The 14,197-nt window shown below is 41.1% G+C and overlaps 1 protein-coding gene across 4 annotated transcripts in view; it reads left to right on the top strand.

Moving 5' to 3' along the window:
- The first annotated feature begins 2,000 nt into the window (after positions 1-2,000).
- Positions 2,001-14,197, top strand: part of LOC137616557 (uncharacterized) — an 82,558-nt gene continuing 70,361 nt past the window's right edge. For 2 of the 4 annotated variants that reach the window (XM_068346419.1, XM_068346416.1), the window contains exon 1: positions 2,001-2,127. The gene's annotated coding sequence lies outside the window, so the exon portion shown is untranslated. Of the gene's footprint in view, positions 2,128-6,044; positions 6,181-14,197 lie in introns of those variants that run through there. The other 2 variants (XM_068346418.1, XM_068346417.1) reach the window with 2 other exon arrangements.

The raw sequence follows: 14,197 nt of genomic DNA, 5'->3' as shown, positions 1-14,197 counted from the left end.
GAACTTCAAAAGTTCAAAGTTGGAGCAAATATTTTTATGTTGACTAGGCTGACATGAGTCTTTTTATTGTTTATATATGACATATCTGTTTTTGACGTTGTTAATAGTTTATATAGGACATATCTGTTTTGACGCTGTTACTGTTTTTAGAATGATTTATTGTTAATTTATTCTCGTCATTTATTTATTTCCTGTTTTCCTTTCCTCACTGGGATATTTTTTCCCTGTTGGAGCCCTTGGGCTTATAGCATCTTGCTTTTCCAACTAGGGCTGTAGCTTGGCTAGTAATAATAATAATGATAATAATCAGAGGCCAGCATTTCTTAAACGAAGGTAAATTTAGACAGCATTTGACTCAGCCGTGTAGGTCTCTTTATAAACATGCATATGCCTATGAGGACTTCATATTTAGGTAAGTCACATTAATTTAAATTGCTTTTCTTGATTATTATTATTATTTTTATTATTATTATTATTATTATTATTATTATTATTATTACTATTATTATTATTATTATTATTATTATTATTATTATTATTATTATTATTAGCTAACCCACAACCCTAGTTGGAAAAGCAGAATGTTATAAGTTCAAGGGCTCCAACAGGGAAAATAGCCTAGTGAGGGAAGGAAATAAGGAAATAGATAAACTACAAGGGAAATAATGAACAATTGAGATGAAAAGTTTACAGATCAGTAACAACGTTAAAACAGATCTGTCATATATAAACTATGAAGAGAGAGAGAGTCAGCCAGTTCAACGTAAAAGCATTCAGTGCAAGTTTGAACTTCTGAAGTGCCTTCGATTCAACTGTTCGATTATGAATATCATTCCACAATCTGATCACAGCACATGAAAATTACAGTGATGAAGTTTTCATACCCAAGGGAATGAGACGAACTTGCATTCGTTTCATTTGTGTTATAACAGATGTTCTGATTTTTATTTAACTATACTGGAGTTTTTCGGAGGCTGGGAAAAAATCATGGTCAAGATCTAACTGGTAATATATAAAATTGTTTGATATGGTTATTGTCAACAATAGGGTCCAAGAAGACAGCAAATTGAGATAGGCTACAGCTGATAGCATTATCAATCGTATATGATAAAATAGTAAGATAGTAAGGCGTTCAAAATGAAGTTAAATACTTTCTTGTTATCTAAGTGCTCCGATGACGTTGATTTAACAATCAACATGTAATGCAAGGTCTATAGAAGATGTAATGTATGATACTTCAAATGCCTAAGAATGTATACGGCAAACCAATCTTGTAGGTCCTGCAGGGCAAAGGGTTTCCATGTGTGACATGCCCGAAAAAAACAGACCTTAAAGTAAAGAGAGTAAAGTAAATGCGAAAAATAAATTTAGATTGAGATAATATGAAAATAACTGTCCAAGAGATAGATGATAGACAGATAGACGCAGAGTAGATATGGCGTTATCATAGCTGGAAATAAAAAAAAAAAAAGTTTATCATATGAAAGTAGGCCTAAAGAATTTAGAAATAAAATCAGTTTATTAGAATATATATATATATATATATATATATATATATATATATATATATATATATATATATATATATATATATATATATGTGTGTGTGTGTGTGTGTGTGTGTGTGTGTGTGTGTGTGTGTGTGCGTGTGTGTTTTCTTAGTGGAATTGTTAACGATGTATTCAATGGGCTATTCTTCTTTATTATATAATGAATTATAAAGCTATTTCTACTAATTGGAAGTTGATGAAATAGTCACAATGACAATTAAAGTAAGTTCAAAATAGCTTATTTTAGATTAGTTATGGTAAAAAACTTTGTTTACATAATAAACTCTTCTTGTATGTACAAGTAGCAACCCCATTTACATAAAAAGCAGAAACAAACGTTCAGATAAGTGATATGTAGTAGATATTAATATGAAGATCAAATACAACGGAAAAAATATTCGGTTTTTACCTGTGAAGTTTATGAAGGCGTTCTAAGGATTGGTCGTGCCAGTACTACTACAAACCCGTTTTGTCTGTTATCTTGTTTTGTTTTGTAGAAAAGTAGAAAATTTTTTATTTATACCAAACAGGGTAATTTATCATCAGATATGTAATTGAATCATTGTATTCCGAGAAGGTAAGGTTTCTTATATTTTTCTGATAAGTGTAATTTATTTGCAGACGTAATAACTTGTCAATTAAGAGTAGTTTACACTAATCTTTACCTCAGACTATGTATCAGTCAGGGAACTCAATGACGTATACATTTTTATTGCTCATAACCAACTAAAATTTAATTTAGATATCTATGGTTATCAATGGATATGTCCTTGATTTATACACGATATCTTCGGATAATCGTACCCTGTGATACCTGACGGTATTTCTCTTGTAATATCACTCGCAGAAATATTATACAGTAGGAATCTGCCGGAGAGATCCTCCATCAGGACGACATGGCTATCTCACCCATCTCCCTACGTCCAAATCCGTTTTATCACCAAAAAACTCTTTTTACCGTCATCATTTGGCAATGGTTATTTCAAACCTAGGCTTTAGGGTAGCCCGATATAGATACTCCCGTTAAATACAATTTTTCCAATGCTCTGATTCTTGGTGTGATAGATCTGTGGTTATTTATAAGGGGGAATTGGGGTAAAATTATATTTACGAACGGGGAAACATTTTGAACAGAAAAATATGTTTTTCAGTAGTAAATGAATAGATTTAACCAAATTTGGGTAATTTTGTATTGTATTACAGGGTGTGATTTCGCACAGAAAATACATGATTTCCTATAGTAAATAACGTGACTTAACCGAATTTGATGTTCATTTCAATCGGAAACAAACAGATCAACCAATTCGGCTAACTTTAAGTTGACGAATTGGTTGATGTTATTACGGATGAAATGAATGTGAAAACCTGTTAAATCACGTTAACTACTATAGGAAATCATATATTTCCTGTGCGAAAATCACACCCTGTAATACAATACAAATGTACCATATAAGTATTAACACTGTTGACATATATATTGAGTTAAAATATTTAAATAACTTGTTCAACGTTGTAACTTCCCTTACGGATGTACTGAGGACGGTAAAATTAGCAACGTTACCAATGTTTGACAGAACTACCAACAGTGACGAATGGTACACAGTGTTACCAACGACACGATGTCATTACTAGTGGTAGAAATGCTAAATATTTCCATACGTATATTAAATGATTTTTCCATATAACTGTTACACAATATATAAAAAGTACAGAAAGGCCACAGAACCTAACAAACCCAACTAACCTTGCCTAGAAGTACCCCGGTCACAAAACACGTATAATGACTATTGAGGAATGACTTACTTTGATTCACAGTACTACCAACGGTGACGAATGGTACACAGAACTACCATCGACACGATGTCATTACTAGTGGTAGAAATGCTAAATATTTCCATACGTATATTAAATAATTTTTCCATATAACTGCTACACAATATATAAAAAGTACAGAAAGGCCACAGAACCTAACAAACCCACCTAACCTTGCCTAGAAGTACCCCGGTCACAAAAACGTATAATGACTATTGAGGAATGACTTACTTTTATGAAGAAAACGTCAAAACTTGTGGGACACGGAAGGAAGAGACTGACGGGTTAACTTCTATGACTGGGATGTGCATGGATGGGGGTCATCGGGGTCTTGTGGGTCGGGGGGGTCCATTGTCTGTTGTTGTAAAGGAGGGTAGAGGCGACTGGCAGTAATGAAGAAGTAGTGGAGTAACGTATGTTCTGGATAGTAGTGGGTAAAAAAGAACCTGGAAAAATATTGCTTGAAATATTCAGTCTTGATTCCAGGTCTTTGAACCCACTCCTTCACTTCTCTCCAGAGACGTTCTATATTTTGAGTATGGATGGTTGGGTCTAGGGGGTCAACGAAATGTTCCGAATGATTAATAGACTTATGTACGTAACCAATTTCCGATAGTGAGTTGTATGCAGACCACTTATCACTGATAATAATACTACCAGGTTTGATATACTTCTGGATGAGGGGAATTAGAGTATCAGCAACTTCTTTTGTTAGAAGGGGGGGAACTAAAGGGATAATGAAAAATTTCTTGGACACACGTTCAATACCCCCAAAGACCCATATGGCACTTAACGGTCTACCACGGTTGTATTTAGCTTTACAAAAATGAGTTTCGTCTTTTTCAACAGTAACTCTGACACCACCAATCGCCTCTTGATTATCGAAGAAGTATTCGGTAACCTCGGAACAGAAACTTCTCCAATCGACACTAGTTTTCGAAGATATGTCGATACCATCCATGAGGGTCTCATGGTCCGAATGTTTATGCAAAAAGTGGTTGGCACATAATATTATCTTCCATGGGGGTAGACGACTTTTGTCCAAAAAAGTACCTTTATAGGCAGTAACGGTATAACCACAACGACGTTTCTTCTTAGTTTTACGAATGATGGATTCAGAATTGCAATAAAACACGTGAATGTCTTCCCTATAAGATAAAACAGAACGACACTTGGGGCACTTTAAACGCTGAGGAATAACGTTGTGAGTTTTAAGAAAATGCTCAACATTACCTGTAGAATCAAAAAAATCAACATGGAATTTAGCCACTGCTTTTAGGTACGAAATACTGCACCCGCTACAAGTTTCACCGCACTTGGAATGTAGAACATCTCACCAGATCAAAGGTTACCACGGAAAAGGCATTGGAACAAAGGATATGAAAAGACCGCTCAAAGGGATAAAGGAAGGGGGGGGGGAGTAGGGAGATATCTGCATAGGCCTAGGTTGGTGATTGGTTAAGGGAAAAACAAAGAACACTAGCGGGTAAACATGAATGAACTAAATACGGAAACTAGTTCAGAGAAAGGATTTATGGGACACAGAGGATTGAAAAGGAAATAATCAAAGAAAATAAATAAAAACAACATAGGAAGGTAAAATGGAATGAACGATAAATAATATTGAATGGGAATATAAAATGAGATGATTATACCGAGAATGAACTGGATAAAAAAACTAGTCCAGACCAAGTATTTATGTGAAACCGGGAAGAGAAAAGGAAATAACCAAACAAATAAACTCAATATAGGAAGGTAAAATGGAATGTATGATAAATAATATTGAATGGGAATATAAAATGAGAAAATAATACGGTAATAAAAAGAGTAATTGGGGGAGGGGAAACTCTTGCGCAGGGGAGTGATATATGCGCAGATCGAAAACTGGTGCGAACGAACGTACGTACAAATGGGTGCTAATGTTAGCATGGAATGCTAATATTTGATCTACATCAGGTATGGAATGCTAACATTTGATCTACATCAGGCGTTGGCAGCACTGGTTACTGTATTACTACATGAAATAACCTTTGAAACGGCTCCTCCAAAATATATCCAGTTATACTGTTTTGTATTTTCCTATGGTTATAATACATACAAGAAGGAAATGTATAGAAAAGAAAAGGATTGTTTTACGATTATATATCGATTCCCCAGTATGGTTTCCCCACCCAAAACCCCGAGTTCCCACTGGGGGTCCCCCATTATCGGAGGATATAGATGTATATATATTTCTGAAACTATTCATTTGCGACGGGAACGAGTGTTATTTTCGAAGGGAGCGTAATTTTTACTATAAGAAAAAGTAGTTGGTATCCTAGGTTACATTGCCCTGTAATACACTACAAAGAAACCCAAATTTGACCTTCATTTCAACTGCAAACAAACAGAACAACCAGTTTGACTACTTCCCCACTACACACCCAATAAAATTGATATAATTGAAATGTCAAATTCAGTGAAATCACATTATTTACTACAGGAAAACATATTTTCTATTCCAAATGTTTGATCCTAAATCTAATGGTTCTTGCTTCATCGTACGCTCGCTTCGCTCGTGAAAAAATAAAAACATCAAGCTCCGTATGTACTGGCAAGCGGTAATGTTGAGCTGTGCATGCTAACATCAATGATTGATTATTATTTTTCAGATAATTATTTTTCTTTTTCTTTTTTAGAATAGCTAATGGTTCTTGCTTCGCCGAGCGCTCGCTTCGCTCACAAAACAAGAAAAAACATCAAGCTCCCATGTATTGGCAAGCGGTACATGCTGAGCTGCGCTCAACCCCCCTTCCCCCCAGTTGGTTCGTATTTCTTGGTAATTATTCGACAGATTTTTGTAAATCTAAAAATCGCGCACCCTAAAATAATATAAAAACAAATTAATGACTTACTTAATGATCGGGCCATAGAAGGTGCTTCTCTTCCCAGTAAGATAAGTAAAAACAACACTTCGGGCACTGTAAGTTTTGTGGTTTGACATTATGCACTTTTAAATAAACTTAGCCGGTGAATATATAATAGCTGACGTCTCGGACGGCTCGACAGAAACACAAAAACTCGCGAGCGATCGCCATGAAGGTTGCGGGTGTGCCCACCAGCGCCAACTATCGGCCAGATACCGCATATACATGTAAACAGCCTCAGTTCTTCTCTGTCGGTCTTGTCGACAAGTTGATTCTGTTACTCGCTGTTGACCTGGAGTTTTTCGTCATTCTTGGTGAAGTACTTCCTTTTGGTTTTGAGCTTTCGCAGTGCAGGTGTTTTTATCTTCAATTAAAACTCTTGAACCCTTTTTTGGATAGCGTTTATTGTTGATGACTTTGGATTGTTTTTGGATTTTCTTTGACTTTTCAAAATGGCTGACCCTTCTCTGATTCCTAAATTTCGTAAATGTAATGCTAGGGATTATAACAAACGTCTTCCAAAGGCCTCTCTCGACCCACATACCGTGTGTTCTAATTGCCGGGGTAAAACCTGCCAATTAGGAGATCGGTGTGATGAGTGCGTGGTACTTTCGGAATTCGACTGGCTAGAGTTTGATAAGTATTCTCGTAAGCTTGAGAGAGATAGGGTGAGGAGAAGTTCCTCTAGATCATTAGATTTTTCCTCCTCCCATGCCCCTGAACCTAATCCTTCCCCTGTAGTAGTTGTTCCTGAACCTTCTACTAGCACTCATGAACCATCCATGCGGGATATGTTGCTTGCCATTCAAGCGTTGGGCGAGAGAGTTGAGTCTTTGGCAGCGGACCGTAATCAACTCATGGCGGATGTGAATGTGTTAAAGTGTCAGAGTGCCACATTAGAAAATCGTGGGGATAAAGTGATTAGTGCGCAAAGTGTTTTTAGTGTTGCGACCGAGGGTTCGTCTGTTCGTGCTTGTCGTTCTCCTAGTCCGAGACCTCTTTCAAGCTCCCATGCACCAGGGAGAAGTAATGTCGTAGGACTTATGGGGACGAGAGGCTCTAACCAACGAACAGACGTTCCCTCTATGGTTTCGGGCGTGTCTCGTCAAGACCGCCCCTACCATAAGACAAGCGAGGCGGTTTTCTCCTCGTCATCAGAAGGCTTCTCGCGAAAGAAACCTTGGAGCAAAGTTTCTAGACCCTTAAAGCAGAAGTCAGTCCCTTCAGGACAGGTCCAGCGTCCTGGCTGTAGCCATTGGGACAGCTCTGACCCTGTGCAGTCATCGGAAGACTGCTCGCCGCTTAAACGAAAGCGTAACACGGGCTCCGAGAGTCTCAGTAAAGGCAATGTTTTGCCGTCACAGACGTTACCATCGTCTCGGCCCGTACCGACTCCCGTTGATCCTAAATGGGTTGTCCTGCAGGATATGCAGAATAAGCTTGCCTCCCTTATGGAGGAGTATACCGTTGAGCAGGTTCACGATGATCCTCGCCGTTACACTGATCGAGATCCTGGCCGTCAGCCGCCCAAATGAGCCTTTACTCGTCCTGTTGACGTTACAAAGTCACGTCAGTCTCGTGACTTAGAGCCTCACTCGATGCAGTCCCGTGTTGACTTTCAGCCGCTGCCGCAGTCTCGTGTTGACGTTCAGCCGCTGCCGCATGCTCGTGTTGACGTTCAGGACGTTCGCCAACCAGCTCAGTTGCCTTGTTTTGACGTTGAGCGTCAAGCACCGCAGTCAAGGGTTGTTTTGACTGCTCAATCTAGGCAGTCAAGGCAGTCTCGACTTGACGTCGAGCGTCCTCCCGCTCCTGTTGTTGTTGCTGGTCAGTCCTTTAAGCAGTTACATGACGTAGCGTCCTTGACTGCTACTGATGCTCCTTTGCGTGTGGACTTTGCTTGTCAAGCATTGCCACCACGGCAGGTCTCTCCCTTGCTTGAGACTCATCAATTGTCGGACGAGGTTCCTTCAGATGAGGATGTTGCTGATCCTCTGCCTACTGATAATCCTTTGGATGTTTTATCAGACGTGGAAGAACCTAAGGCTGCGCAACCTTCTATGGATTTTAAGAAAATCATGTTGGTTTTTAAGGATCTTTTCCCAGATCATTTTGTTACTGCTGCTCCTCGTTCGCCTCCGTCTGAGTTTGCGCTAGGCTTAGCTGCTGCCAAGCCTTCCTTTACTAAGCTAGTGCTTTCTCGCTCTTCTAAGAGGGCTTTACGTCTACTAGGCGACTGGTTGGTTACCAGGAGGAGTTTGGGGAAGACGGCCTTTGCCTTCCCTCCTTTTAAACTAGCTTCTAGAGCGAGCGTCTGGTATGACACGGGAGAAGTTCTCGGCTTGGGAGTCCCTGCCTCTGCCCATGGTGACTTCTCAAGCTTCGTAGACTCTCCCCGTCGCCTGGCCATGAGACGCTCTAAAATTTGTTGGTCCTCCTCGGACCTTGACCATCTCCTTAAAGGGGTTTACAGGGCCTTCGAAGTTTTTAACTTTTTAGATTGGTCTCTAGGAGCATTAAGCAGGAAGATCTCGTCTGCCGACCAGGATGTTTCCTTGCTTATTATGTCTTGTATGGACAAAGCCATCCGCGATGGCTCCAATGAGCTCGCCTCCACCTTTACGTCTGGAGTCCTGAAGAAGAGGGAAACCCTTTGCTCTTTCCTTTCAGCAGGAGTTACTCCCTGTCAAAGATCGGAACTTCTCTTTGCTCCCTTATCGGCTGCCTTGTTTCCTCAACAGCTGATCAAGGACATTGCTGCTTCGCTTGTACAGAAGGATACACATGACCTGATGGCTTCTTCTGCTCGCAAGGGAGCTCCTTCTTCATCCTTTGTTGTGAGACCCAGAATCGAGACTCCTGCGTCTAGGTTTATCCCGCCTTTTCGTGGCAGAGCTCCCAGCAGGGGAGGCGCTCGTGCCGACGGAAAGAGAGGCAAGAGGAGATGATCCAAGTCCTCCCGTGGCAGAGTCTGACTGCCTACGTCCTCAGACAGCGGTAGGGGCCAGACTGAACAACTTCTGGCAGGCCTGGGAGAAGAGGGGTGCAGACCAAGAGTCTGTGTTGTTGCTCAAGGAGGGGTACAAAATACCTTTTGTACGCAGACCTCCTCTAGTAACAGTTCCTCTAGACCTCTCTCCCAGGTATCGAGAGGAGTCAAGGAGTCTCTGTTGCTAGAGAAGGGAGCGGTGGTGAAAGTCTCGGACCTTCAATCACCGGGATTTTACAACCGTCTCTTCCTAGTCCCAAAGCATACGGGAGGTTGGAGGCCAGTGCTGGACGTCAGTGCGCTCAACGTTTTTGTTACGAAAACAAAGTTTACGATGGAGACCACGAAGTCCGTCCTAGCAGCGGTCAGAGAAGGAGACTGGATGGTCTCTCTCGACCTGCAGGATGCGTACTTCCACATTCCTATACACCCGGATTCCCAACCGTATCTGAGGTTTGTTTACAGGAATGTGGTGTACCAGTTTCGAGCACTGTGCTTCGGCCTCAGCCCTGCTCCTCTCGTGTTTACGAGGCTCATGAGGAATGTGGCAAAGTTCCTTCATTTATCGGGAATTCGAGCCTCCCTGTACTTGGACGACTGGCTTCTCAGAGCATCGTCCCATCATCGCTGTCTGCAGGACCTTCACTGGACGTTGGGTCTGGCAAAGGAGTTGGGACTGTTGGTAAACTTAGAAAAGTCTCAACTGATTCCATCCCAGACGATTCTTTATTTGGGGATGGAGATTCGCAGTCTAGTTTTTCGGGCTTTTCCGTCTGCCACCCGAATAGAGCAAGCCCTGCTCAAAGTCCGACTCATGCTGAAAAAAGACCGTTGTTCAGTAAGAAGTTGGATGAGCCTCGTAGGGACTCTGTCATCCCTGGAGCAGTTTGTCTCGCTAGGGAGACTTCACCTTCGCCCTCTCCAGTTCCATCTAGACTCACACTGGAACAAGAGCAAGACTTTAGAAGCTGTATCAATCCCGGTCTCCGAGCCAGTGAAAGCATGCCTGAACTGATGGGACAGCAACATAAGTCTGAGAGAGGGTCTGTCCCTGGCAGTCAAGAACCCAAACCACGTGTTGTTCTCAGACGCGTCGGATTTGGGTTGGGGAGCGACTCTGGACGGTCGGGAATGTTCGGGTCTTTGGACGTCGGTTCAGAAGAGCATGCACATCAACGGCAAGGAGCTATTAGCGGTTCACTTGGCCTTGATGAGTTTCGAGAGCATTCTTCGAAACAAAGTGGTAGAGGTCAATTCAGACAACACCACAGCTTTGGCGTACATCTCCAAGCAAGGAGGCACTCACTCCCACACACTGTTCGTCATCGCAAGGGACCTCCTCATCTGGTCAAAAAATCGAGGCATCTCCCTGTTGACAAGATTCATCCAGGGGGACTTGAACGTCTTGGCAGACTGTCTCAGTCGGAGAGGTCAGGTGATCCCCACAGAATGGACCCTCCACAAGGACGTGTGCAAAAGTCTTTGGGCGACTTGGGGTCAACCCTCCATAGACCTCTTTGCCACCTCGTTGACCAAAAGGCTCCCGACCTATTGCTCGCCAGTCCCAGATCCAGAGGCGACCCACATAGATGCGTTTCTACTGGACTGGTCTCACCTGGACGCGTACGCATTCCCACCGTTCAAGATCGTCAACAAGGTACTGCAGAAGTTCGCCTCTCACGAAGGGACAAGGTTGACGTTGGTTGCTCCCCTCTGGCCCGCAAGAGAGTGGTTCACTGAGGTACTTCAATGGCTGGTAGATATTCCAAGGAGTCTTCCTCTAAGGATAGATCTCTTACGGCAGCCCCACGTAAGGGATCTTCATCAAAGCCTCCCCGCGCTTCGATGACTGCCTTCAGACTATCGAAAGACTCTCAAGAGCTCGAGGCTTTTCGAAGGAGGTAGCCAGAGCGATTGCGAGAGCTAGGAGAGCTTCTACCATCAAAGTATACCAGTCGAAGTGGGAAGTCTTTAGAGACTGGTGCAAGTCAGCATCTTTTTCCTCTTCCAGTACCTCTGTAGCCCAAATCGCAGACTTTCTCCTACATCTGAGAAATGTTCGCTCCCTCTCAGCGCCCACTATTAAGGGCTACAGGAGCATGTTGGCGTCTGTATTCAGACATAGAGGCTTAGATCTTTCCAATAATAAAGATCTCCAAGATCTCCTTAAGTCTTTCGAGACCTCTAAGGAGCGTCGTATGGCAACTCCTGGATGGAACTTAGACGTGGTCCTAAGGTTCCTGATGTCCGACAGGTTTGAGCCATTACATTCAGCCTCCCTGAAGGATCTCACCCTCAAGACGCTTTTCTTAGTGTGCTTGGCTTCGGCTAAAAGGGTCAGTGAGATCCATGCCTTCAGTAGGAACATCGGCTTTTCCACAGATAAAGCCACATGTTCACTTCAGCTTGGTTTCTTGGCCAAAAATGAACTGCCTTCTCGTCCTTGGCCTAAGTCATTTGATATACCTTGCCTGTCAGAGATCGTAGGCAACGAGCTTGAAAGAGTACTGTGTCCAGTTAGAGCTCTGAAGTTTTATTTAGCTCGTACCAAATCCTTACGAGGTGGATCTGAGGCCTTGTGGTGCTCAGTTAAGAAGCCCTCTTTGCCTATGTCAAAGAATGCTTTGTCGTATTTTATTAGATTTTTAATCCGAGAGGCTCATTCTCACTTGAGTGAAAAAGACCGTTGCTTGCTTAAGGTTAAGACGCACGAAGTAAGAGCTATAGCAACTTCCGTGGCCTTTAAGCAAAACAGATCTCTGCGAAGTATTATGGACGCGACCTTTTGGAGAAGCAAGTCGGTATTCGCGTCATTTTACTTAAAAGATGTCCAGACTCTTTATGAGGACTGCTACATACTGGGTCCATTCGTTGCAGCGAGTGCAGTAGTGGGTGAGGGTTCTACCACTACATTCCCTTAATTCCAATATCCTTTTAATCTGTCTCTTGAAATGTTTTTAATCTTGTTTTGGGTTGTACGGAAGGCTAAGAAGCCTTTCGCATCCTGGTTGATTTGGCGGGTGGTCAAATGTCATTTCTTGAGAGCGCCCAGATTAAGGGTTTTGATGAGGTCCTGTTGTATGGGTTGTCGCCCTGGATACTTCAGCTCCTGGAAGTCTTTCAGCATCCTGAGAGGATGGCTGGGCTTCGTGAGGAAAGCGGACTAACAAGGCAGAGTAATCGTCAGAGTCAGCTTCCTTACCAGGTACCTATATTTATTTTGGGTTTTGTTATGATATAACTGTCAAAAACTCTAAGCATATACGCCGTAAACTGTATTAATACTGGTCTCTACCCACCACCATGGGTGTGAATCAGCTATTATATATTCACCGGCTAAGTTTAATATTTAAAAATGATATTTTGATTATAAAATAAATTTTTGAATATACTTACCCGGTGAATATATAAATTATAGGCCCTCCCTTCCTCCCCGATAGAGACCCAGCGGAATGAGAAGAACTGAGGCTGTTTACATGTATATACGGTATCTGGCCGATAGTTGGCGCTGGTGGGCACACCCGCAACCTTCATGGCGATCGCTCGCGAGTTTTTGTGTTTCTGTCGAGCCGTCCGAGACGTCAGCTATTATATATTCACCGGGTAAGTATATTCAAAAATTTATTTTATAATCAAAATATCATTTTTAGAAATGTGTTAGCTACACTTGGTTACACACATAAAAAGGATTTGGAAAGGACATAAGCAAAGTACTTGAAATTATAACAAAGGAAGGGGGAAATATAGCCCCCAATATGAGTTTCCATACGTAACGTGATTGGTTAACGGAAACATCAGTGTAACTCGTTCATAGCAGGTATTTGCTGTGTAAACTGAATTTAATACAGTAATATCAGGAAAAGAAAACAGAAGAGACGAACATTTAGTAAGATAATGTGAAGGAAAGAATCAATATTATTTTGTAGGAATACATTAAAATGATGTAATAACAGAGGAAAGGACTTTAAACTTGAGAAAATGTGAAATATACACATGGGTTTTTCATCAATGAATACATGCAAACAGTATTAGGAGCATCAAGTCTCATAGTATACTTGAATGTCATGAGTAAGAAGATAAATGTACAGTACACGTGGGTATTGCAATAACGAATCCATACATATGGTATTAGAAGAGTCAAATACTTGAATGTTCCAGGTAAAAATGAGGAGGGCTTATAAGAAAACGAGTAATCCTATTGGGCAAAATAAAGGAGGGCGGGGAATTTACCCTTAGAAGTTCTAAAACTGGTTAACACGCATGTGCATGCGAACGAATGGGAGCCAATACAATCGTTTCGTAGAATGTCAGCAAACAAATGAAAATTATACTAGTAGTATAGGATATAGATAATTTGTGCATTTTTCCATGGACTTAATACACATCCAAGAAGATAATGTGCAGTACATATAGGGAAAACAAAGGTTTGCTTTACCGCTATATACCATTTTCCCAGTATGTTTTCCTCACCCAAAACCCCAGTTTCCCAGTAAGTGCTCCCCATTTTCGACGCGTGTAGATATGTATATATTTCACTAAGTATTTGTTTGCAATAAAAATAAGTGCCATTTTTGAAGAAAATGGGTATTTTTCTGTAGGAAAAAGATGTTTTTTTTAGTAGGAAAGCTTTCCCCATCTGTAACTATAATACCGAATTTTGAATAAAATTTGTAGACTTTGTAGCCTGGTTGGTAGTGACAATGGGTCTGTAATTATCATTTGTAAATAATTACTATAGTACAATATTCGTAGTAATGAAAACAAGAAGTGTTCCTGGTGTATTTATCGGTACTTTTAACTGTTCTGCAAATAACTGGGGAAACCCATATTTTTTAAAATTTGAGAGGTATTAACATTCCAAAATTCATGATTGAAAAACCACAGTTTAAAAAGGAAACAAATACAAGAACACCACATAAACTCTACATAGGTTCTCCACC

Source organism: Palaemon carinicauda, chromosome 22 (assembly GCF_036898095.1).
Source record: "Palaemon carinicauda isolate YSFRI2023 chromosome 22, ASM3689809v2, whole genome shotgun sequence".
NCBI classification, from domain to species: Eukaryota; Metazoa; Arthropoda; class Malacostraca; order Decapoda; family Palaemonidae; genus Palaemon; species Palaemon carinicauda.
The sequence above is the reverse complement of the archived record's forward strand: the minus strand, read 5'-3'. Positions and strand labels throughout refer to the sequence as shown.